Below are 7,793 nucleotides of genomic sequence, written 5' to 3'. Positions count from 1 at the left end.
GGAGTTCCTACACCTCAAGCAAGGTCCACAATCTGTGCTGGAGTACTATAGGCGCTTTATGGAGTTAGCTCGTTTCGCCCCAGCGTTGGCCCCGACGGAAGAAAGTAAGATCGAGAGGTTTGTAGCTAGGTTGAATCTGGACACTCGTATGGCGTTGGTCGTGTTCAAATTCCAGACGTTGAGCGAGGCCTACAGCAGTGCGGCGGATCACTATCGAGTGCTGACCATCCGGCGAGGGGCGCAGGACCCACCTAAAAGGACTAGGGAGGGTAGTGCGTCCGACTCCAAGAGGCATAGGCTTGGAGGCTTCGGTTCGGGAGGAAGCTTTTAGAGGAGTGGTGCCAACAGTGGAGGCACATCCCGCCTTGGCTCGGGGCAAGGACCTAGGGGTGACGGAGTCCGAGAGCGGCACTTCCACTATAGGAGATGTGGAAGGGACCATCCTGGGAGAGATTGCGAGGGACATCTGGTAGAGTGCTACAGTTGCGGTCTGAGGGGACATAGAGCTTTTGAGTGCACATCTAGGAGAGGAAGATCGTCCCATTCTAGACCGAGTGCGACGCCGGGAAACCCAGACAGCGACCCGATCTTCCAAGGAAACCGAGGGCAATGGTGGAAGCAAGCCGAGTGGAGGCCGTGGTCTGCAGGCTGGGCCGCAGCACAAGAAGATCTATGTGATGGGCCGAACCCAGGCGGAGGCTAGCGGGCTTAATGAAGGTAACCCTTAAGCTTAATCTCTAATTGCATGGCATGAAGGTGCTTTTAGGGACCTTTCTCTAGGGTGCATGTAGTTAGTTGAACCTTTAAATGACCTTACGCTTAGCTTAGAAGTTTAAGTAATACCTAAGTGATAAGTCCGAAAGTTCGGTCTTGTGTTACGCAACCAAGAAGCTCGTGAAGTCAAGTTCAAAGAAAGAAAAAGGAAAGGAAGAAGAAGAATCTTCTTGTTCGCTCGCACGAAGGCTTGAACTCGCGCCAAAGGGGTGATTGGCAAGGTGACTAGACCATCCATGTAACACCTCACTTTTCCCACTTAAGAAAATGCGGGTAATTTTTTTTTTTATTTACAAATAACTTTTACAATAGCGGAAGCTTTCTACAACAAGAAAGGAAAAAGGGTGTCATGCCACGTTCGAGTATCTCATACTCAAACGCACAGGCTAAAACCACTATAATTATAACCCCATCTCTAAACACATTATAATAAATCAAGTACTAAAAATTCTAGAACAAGTTCTAAAATTCTTTAATAATTAAAAGAAAATCCAATACATTTAATCTAATAAAACAAGTCGCTCTCATGCTCAATGCTCCAAATTTTCATGCAATCATCACCTGCAAAATTAACTAAAGGGGAAACAAAGTCAGCACGACGGCTGGTAAGACTTACTCCACCCCGTAAATCTTTTTTTTTTCACATAGCACATAGCACTTTGGAGCACATAATTCCATATTAACCCCATAGAATATTTTATACTCATCCACATAATCATTTTTAATCCATTAGAATATACTCATTCTCAATTCAATCAATTTATCATGGATTCTAATTTCATATGACATTTCATAATCAATAATAATCAAATAATCATTTAATTCCTCATAAAATATTCTACTTTCACAACTTATCATTTTCATAAATAATAGTATTTAATCCTTTATTTACCATAATATACTTCTCAAAAATCATATTCTCAAATTTCTTAAAAACTTAACATTGTGCCATACTTGCACACTATAAAATACATATGGAAGCATATCAATCACAAATAAACGGGACAGGGTCCTTTATTCTTAGGCCCTAGTGAACGGTGCTTTCCACACATCCGAACACTCCACATATTTCCCATTTCTAATGGAATCAGGACTCTAACCTTAAGTGTGCACACCCCCGAGTGAGGATTCCAAGCCTCACCGGGAAGTTACTAGCCCTAATATTCGGGGATTTTTCCTACCGAATACTCCTCAAAACAGGGTACATAGACCCTAGTGGTAGGCAAAAACCTAACCACTCCTCAAATCAACAGGACAATAAATGCCCTAGTATCCGGGGATTGTTCCTACCGAATACTCCTCAAACAGGGTATGAACCCTAGTGGTAGGTTTACCCTAACCACTCCACAACAGGGCATAGCCCTAGTATCCAGCATACAACTGAATACTCCACAATTTCCAAGTCACATATCTTCCATAATTTTTCAAAATATTTTATGTAATAAAATATAGCCCTTAGGCTCTCAAAATCATTTTTAGTCCACAATATAATTTCTCTAAAATAAATATAATCCACCATAATAATTTATTACTTTCAATATACGAATATGTATATATATAACATCAAAATTACCCAGCCAAATATATATACATATATCCGCCAAATACATATCCAGTATGACTATATAATACCTATAGTACACGAACACACTCATTTAGACACATATCATGCATTTCCACGAACATGGTGTACAAGATGGTACATAAACCTATACTTTTCAATTAACATATATTTTATATTCNTAAATAATAGGATTTAATCCTTTATTTACCATAATATACTTCTCAAAAATCATATTCTCAAATTTCTTAAAAACTTAACATTGTGCCATACTTGCACACTATAAAATACATATGGAAGCATATCAATCACAAATAAACGGGACAGGGTCCTTTATTCTTAGGCCCTAGTGAACGGTGCTTTCCACACATCCGAACACTCCACATATTTCCCATTTCTAATGGAATCAGGACTCTAACCTTAAGTGTGCACACCCCCGAGTGAGGATTCCAAGCCTCACCGGGAAGTTACTAGCCCTAATATTCGGGGATTTTTCCTACCGAATACTCCTCAAAACAGGGTACATAGACCCTAGTGGTAGGCAAAAACCTAACCACTCCTCAAATCAACAGGACAATAAATGCCCTAGTATCCGGGGATTGTTCCTACCGAATACTCCTCAAACAGGGTATGAACCCTAGTGGTAGGTTTACCCTAACCACTCCACAACAGGGCATAGCCCTAGTATCCAGCATACAACTGAATACTCCACAATTTCCAAGTCACATATCTTCCATAATTTTTCAAAATATTTTATGTAATAAAATATAGCCCTTAGGCTCTCAAAATCATTTTTAGTCCACAATATAATTTCTCTAAAATAAATATAATCCACCATAATAATTTATTACTTTCAATATACGAATATGTATATATATAACATCAAAATTACCCAGCCAAATATATATACATATATCCGCCAAATACATATCCAGTATGACTATATAATACCTATAGTACACGAACACACTCATTTAGACACATATCATGCATTTCCACGAACATGGTGTACAAGATGGTACATAAACCTATACTTTTCAATTAACATATATTTTATATTCNTGAACCACATAATAATCATACTTGCACATCATAAAAAAAATATTTTTACATACTTTGGGTAAAATAAATAAATTTTGATGAACGTGAAAACTTACTATCACATAATTAACATAAATCAAATAATTTTTCATAAGTCATGTACTCATAAATTTCACATCTTTATCAATAATAATAATAAATCTATTTTCAATAGATTTAAACATACAACACACGTAAGCACATATTAAATAATTTTGTTTCGGGATAAATAAATTTTGAGTAGACATAAGTCTTACCCTTGAAGCGTAAGTTCCTGCCAACACCTTATAGCAACCTGATTAATCTGATAAGGAACTTGCAGACCTAAATAATAATAATCCAATTATTATTATTATTACTAATATTATTATTATTATACTAGCACAGTACATATATTATATATCTTCTTTCATCCTTTTGCTTCATTATTTCTATCATCATCAACTTCACTAATTATTCACTTCATCATTTAACTTGATTACTAATCCATCAATATCATATTATTATAATTATTATTTACCATGTTCATCATCACCATCAACTCACGTCCAAAACAGCAACCACACCGCCGGACACCATCGCCATCGCCGCCTGCAATGGAGGAAGAAGCCGGTTTTCACCATCACCGTTCCACCATGCCATCGTCGCCGGTCAAAATCTCGCCGGAAAAGAGCCACTGACGCAGCTACTACTACCGCCGATAACGCCACCGGAGACACCATCGGAGGAACTTGCCACCCACAGCCGCTATTCACAGCCACTGTTCATCAAAGGTCGCCGAGAGCTCGCCGTTGCACACCGCTGATCGCCGGAGAAGAAGACCCAGGTCGAAGGTCGCAGTTCCACCACCCTTGTCCCGTCGGCAGCGTCTCTCTCTCTCTTTCTTTCTTTCTCCCTTTCTCTTCACTCTCCCTTTCTATTCTCTCTCTAACGTTTACGTAAAGATGAGGAACCAGAATACGCTAACTGCTATCTTTCCCTCTTCTAATTATTAATAACCGTACGTAACCCCTTTCTACCCTTTCTACTTTATTATTATTATAATTATTATTAATACTAATTATCATTATATTTATATACAACATAAATATGTTAATTATAATTGAAAGACAAACAGAGACAATCACTCCCCGTCTCAATTAAAATGAGACTTTATATACCTATTTTATATATATATGGCTCAAGACAACAAATTAATATATAGTTTATATATATATATGTACTACACGTACGCCACACACACTGCCACATATTACACAACATATACATTTAATACAAACAATCAAACAATCACATATATTATAATATAATATTATTTATACTCACATCACACTTCACAAACGGTCACCGATAAAAATATATATATTTAAAATATATTTTATTTGTCAATACATATATCTCACCTAGGATAACAATAAGGTTTTGAAAATAATTTGTTGTTGCCTAGATTTGAAACAAGGACCTTTAAGAGAAATCTCAAAGTTTAGTCCAGAAAGCCAAATCAATTCTTGTAGACCATTTTCGAAATAAGTATATATATATACATATACGTTCGAAAATATATATATTCTGCCATAAATAATAATTTCCAAAAATCTTTTTGAGCAACATAAAACATAAATATTTCGAAAATAATAATAATATTTTCTTTAAAATACTTACAAAATTTCGGGGTGTTACAATCCAACCACGCTAACCCGTTGGTTCTAGAGTGCAAGACCCGATTTTTTATTATGAAATTGTTTGGGAGCAGCAGTGCGGAAGGGAGGCGCGGAACATGTGCTTCCGCGAAAGAACTCCGCGTGTATGTGCGGAAGGGAGCCACGGACCAGGGTCTTTCGCGAAGTGGTTCCGCCAGGAGAAAAAATAACAAGCTAGCGGAGCGTGATCTTCCCTTGAAGTGTTCCGCAAGACCAAAGGGTACATGCGTCATTTCTTTTTCCACCCAGATTAAAACCTTACCCATCGACTCGATTTGTTCCATCTTCTTTCCCCATAGCAGCGAGCAGACCAGTATTCTCCGTGGGACTTCTCCGTCAACAAGCAGCCGAGTTCCATCGTCCATAGCCGAAAATCGCTCCAGTGCATTGCTAATATGCTTTCTGACAATTTTTCACTGAACAAGTAGTCCATTGGATAACAACTCCAAAATGCCAAGAAGAAATCAAGCTGGTGAAGGTGGAAGTCTGGGGAATGTTCAGTACTCCATTATTGATGGTAAGGCTCTTAACCCGTTACATTTCTCACCTGAGCTTGTTGATATGTTGAATTTTCAAGGATTATTGGAGCAATTTTTACGGATTGAGAATGTAGTCTACCCCAATTTGGTCCTTGAGTTTTATCAGAACATGAGGGTTAAGAAGGTTAACCAGGTACCCGTTCTCACTACGATAGTGAAGGGTGTGAAAATTTCCTTTGACCCTCCTAAGCTTGCTAGACTAATCGGGTTGCCGTTAGGGGGTGTGAATCAATATGAGCGTCATTATTGGATTGAGACTCAGGAGGTGGGTTTTCGGAACTATCTGCAGTATATGTTGGGGTGGGGGGAGGGCATCACATTGGATGCTAGGCCCATTAAGCATGACTTGACTGGAGAGCAGAGGATTTTGACTTTGCTTGTGGGAGAGAGTTTGTTGCCAAATAGGAACAACAGTAAGGAGGTGGCTGGGTTGGAGTGTACCTTTGCGTACTTCTTGAAGCATCGGGTGAAGTTCAACTTGCCCAGTTTGATGATTTCTCACATGGAGTTTTACAAGGCGGCCAAACGTCGCAACCGACCTTACGGGATGATTTTGAGTTGGATATTTCAGCAGAAGAGGGTGAATGTGACAGGAGAGCTCGCTAGGCAGCCAGTTCATAACGTCTTCAATGCGCCGAGTCTACAGTACTATGGTTTGTTCCAGGTGGGCGGGAATGAGTACACCACAGCCCACGAGTTGAGCAGGATGCCAGTAGATGAGAGTAGGGAGCTCATAGACCGTTTCCACATTCCCCACAAGAGGTTGAGAGGTTTGATTGCGCCCCAACAGGCCGAGCAGGCAAGCGACGATGATGAGGATGACGAGTCTGAGGAGGAGTCTGAGGAAGAAGAGTCTGAAGACGAGATCGACCGGGAGCATCAAAGGAAGGAGCAGCATGACCCCATGGTTTCCGCGCAGCCGGTTGACCCCGTACTTCTACAGCTGTAGGAGATGTATCGGATGGTGGAGGCTAGGTCCACGTCGTTGGAGGGCATTCAGCGCTTGGGCTTCATCGAGGCCAAGCTAGGCATCGAGGTTCCACCTGAATATCTGCACCCCGATCCTTTCCAGCTACAGGTAGTTCATCACGAGGAGGCCACCCAGGTTAGTTAATAGTTTTCATGCGCGTGTTATGTTCTTGTTAGGGATCCTTTTGACCTAGGTAAGTAGTTAGCTTAGCTTTTGCATGTTGTGCATAGGTTGGGTAAGTTAGAAGTTTAGGAGTTAGCATCATAGTATGTTCCTAAGTTTAAGTTTGGTTGAGCAATCCTTTCGTTAACCTTTGATCGATCCTTTATTTCTTTAAACCGTTCTGTTCAAGTTCCCGTGAGCTTGATCTTCGCGGACGAAGCTCCTTTTAAGGGGGGTAAAGTGTAACACCCCGTAATTTCGTTCAAGCCTTGAGACCGGTAATTATTTCTACCATGTAATTTATTTAATTTAATTGGGCTTTATTCTTATAAGTGATTTATATATTTCTTATTCTGGAATTAAATATTTATTCTAAGGCCCAATTCTTGATTTAATTCCTATAAGGGATTTCTTTAAATTGGATCCTTATATTTCTTGTAAGTAAGAATATTTTGTAATGGCCCAATTTATTTATTCTTGAAGGATCAATTCCCTACTAACTAGTATTGTAATAAATAATGTAAGACCCACTCTTTAAAATGGCCCATTGTTTAATCTACTTACCCTAATATAATACATACACTATGTATGTAATGATTTTATCTATCCATATAAAAGGGCTTGTAATAACCCTTCCTACTCTTTTTCATTTCCCTGCAAACATACTCTTCCTACCACTACCATTCTTAAGAACCCTACTGTGACACCCCGAAATTTTGTCACCATTATTGTTACAAAATTCAATTTTAGCCAAATATTTTTCTAACCATTCATTTTCAGAAAATTTCAGCTCGGCGTAGTCCGAAAGATTGATTTGGTAAAAATACTTCCCGAACTCCGTTTTACTTGAAATTTTTATGGTAGAGCCTAAACTTATAATACTTGATATCCATAAAATATTTTGGTCATTTTGATCTTCGACTAAATACAGAAAATGTCATTTTTGCCCTTGACAGTGTGCTGTCCAGAATTGTTTTTCTCTCTGGACCAATTTTGGAAAAAAAATC

General features: G+C 39.1%; 1 long non-coding RNA gene across 1 annotated transcript; it reads right to left on the bottom strand.

The window, feature by feature from the left end:
- Window positions 1-1,064: 1,064 nt before the first annotated feature.
- Window positions 1,065-4,303, bottom strand: LOC116018687. The gene is made up of 3 exons (XR_004098579.1): window positions 3,936-4,303; window positions 3,673-3,739; window positions 1,065-1,347 (listed from the first exon to the last, which is right to left on the bottom strand). It is a non-coding gene; the product is annotated as an uncharacterized LOC116018687 (long non-coding RNA).
- Window positions 4,304-7,793: the final 3,490 nt, after the last annotated feature.

This window comes from Ipomoea triloba, chromosome 5, assembly GCF_003576645.1.
Source record: "Ipomoea triloba cultivar NCNSP0323 chromosome 5, ASM357664v1".
In the NCBI taxonomy this organism is placed as follows: Eukaryota; Viridiplantae; Streptophyta; class Magnoliopsida; order Solanales; family Convolvulaceae; genus Ipomoea; species Ipomoea triloba.
The sequence above is the reverse complement of the archived record's forward strand: the minus strand, read 5'-3'. Positions and strand labels throughout refer to the sequence as shown.